The sequence below is a fragment of the Glycine max genome, chromosome 10 (genome assembly GCF_000004515.6).
Source record: "Glycine max cultivar Williams 82 chromosome 10, Glycine_max_v4.0, whole genome shotgun sequence".
In the NCBI taxonomy this organism is placed as follows: Eukaryota; Viridiplantae; Streptophyta; class Magnoliopsida; order Fabales; family Fabaceae; genus Glycine; species Glycine max.
The window spans coordinates 10,573,057-10,575,498 of NC_038246.2; positions in this window are offsets into that span (position 1 = coordinate 10,573,057).

The window sequence follows — 2,442 nt, forward strand, 5'->3', positions numbered from 1 at the left end:
AGCGAAAAGGCTCGGATCATTTAAAAAGAATATGCATCCTTAAAGGCACAAAACCAGGAATCCCTGGGGGAAACCAACAAAAAATTAAACGTGCAACGAATCTCCTAATTGCCCCAAGTCTCAAGTGTAGTATCGCTTGACGACATTGGCATTTACGGGTGAAGGTAGTTCCTCGTCATCCATGTTAGTGAGCACAAGGGCCCCTCTGGAGAAAGCCTTTTTTACCACGAAGGGCCCTACGTAGTTCGGTAACCATGTAGCATGAAAGGGAGCATCTTATGCCAGTCCTTGTATGACACGGTCATCTTCTGAATAATCTTATTGATATTCTTGTTGGCTGCCTCCATTGCTCCGTTCATCTTGGGTCTGTAGGGTGTGGAATTGTGGTGTTGGATCTTAAATTCCTCGCACATTTCCCCCATCATTTTATTATTCAAATTGGTCTCGTTGTCTGTGATAATCTTCCTTGGCAAACCATACCTGCAGATTATCTCCCTCTTGATGAACCTAACCACCACACTCCTTGTGACATTAGCGTATGAGGCAGCTTCGACCCACTTGGTGAAGTAATCGATTTCCACCAAGATGAAACGATGTCCGTTCGCAGCCTTGGGCTCTATGGCTCAGATCACATCTATCCCCCACATGGAAAAGGGCCACGGTGCGGCCAATACATTCAATGGCAAGGGTGGAGCGTTGAGATTGTTTGCAAACGTCTGGCATTTGTGACACTTCCTTACATGGAGGCAACGGTCGCTTTCCATGGTGAGCCAATAATAGCCCGCCCTTAGGATCTTCCCAGCCATGGCGTGCCCGTTAGCGTGCATACCGAAAGAGCCCTCATGGACCTCCTCCAGCATGCGTCTAGCTTCCTTAGTGTTCACGCATCGGAGCAACACCATGTCATGGTTTCTCTTGTATAGTATGCCCCCGCTTTAAAAGAAACCGGCCGCCAACCTCCTTAACGTCCTCTTGTCTTTGTCGGAAGCTTCCGGTGGGTACTCTTTGCTTTCAACGTATCGCTTGATGTCAAAATACTAAGGTTTACCATCCCGCTCCTCCTCTACCAAACAACAATATGCGGGCTTGCCGCGACACCTGAACTCAATGTATGGTAGGTCTCCGTGCGGTGTCAGCTGGAACATGGACGCTAAAGTGGCGAGCGCATCGACCATTTGGTTTTCGTCTCGGGGAACTCGGGATGCATGGGTTGACAGTCCTTGTCCCAGTGGACGGACTGGTTCTTGCGTAAGAGTTTGAAAAGTGGCTCACAGGTAGCTGTGAGCTGTGATATGAATCTGGCAATGTATTTTAAATGCCCCAGGAAACCTCAGACCTGCTTCTCGGTTCGGGGTTCTGGCATCTCAAGGATGGATTTTACTTTATTGGGGTCCACCTCTATTCCCTTCTGACTTACCATGAAACCCAACAACTTTCCCGACTTGACCCCGAAGGTGCACTTAGCGGGGTTTAACCACAATTGATACCTCCTAAGCCTCTTGAACAACCTTCGCAAGTTGACGAGGAGTTCTTCCTCAGTTTTGGACTTGGCAATCATGTCGTCTACGTAGACTTCGATTTCTCGGTGCATCATGTTGTGGAACAAAGCAACCATAGCCCGTTGATAGGCTGCCCCGGCGTTGTTGAGCCCAAAAGACATCACCTTATAGCAGAATGTTCCCCACAGGGTAACAAACGTGGTCTTTTCCATATCTTCTGGCGCCATCTTTATTTGATTGTACCCTGAGAAACCCTCCATGAAGGAAAACAAAGCAAAATTGGTTGTGTTGTCTACAAGGACATCGATGTGTGGCAGAGGAAATTATCTTTGGGACTGGATCGATTCAGGTCCCGATAGTCTACACACATTCGTACCTTCCCATCTTTCTAAGGGATCGACACAATGTTGGCCACTCACTCGGGGTATCGAGCCACCGCCAAGAAATCGACGTCAAACTGCTTTTTCACATCCTCTTTGATCTTCAGCGATGTCTCGGGTTTCATTCTCCTTAGCTTTTGCTTCACCTCCTCCTTGTTGTTCTGCCTCTATTAGAAAAAATCGATAGATATATATATAAGGTCATCCAACCACCTAACTAAGATTTCTCTTATAGCTTTTCCTGACATATATGATACAACTATCTATCCTAAAAATAAGTGATCCCAATAATCAAGAGATCAAGATACAAAATAAAATTAAAATACAATAAGAATTAATACATACAATCAGAATTAATACAAATAGAATCAATTAAGATCAGCACAATGATGTAGCAATATTCTCAATACAATTAGGATTAGCACAATCATACAACAATATTCTCAATATTGTGCATTATATAATCATCCTTTTTCAGCACCCTGGAGTCTTTACAACCGCTAGGTGAATTGTATAGATCCAACTAAAAAGTTTAGTTTTAGAATTTTACGTATCCACCGCGA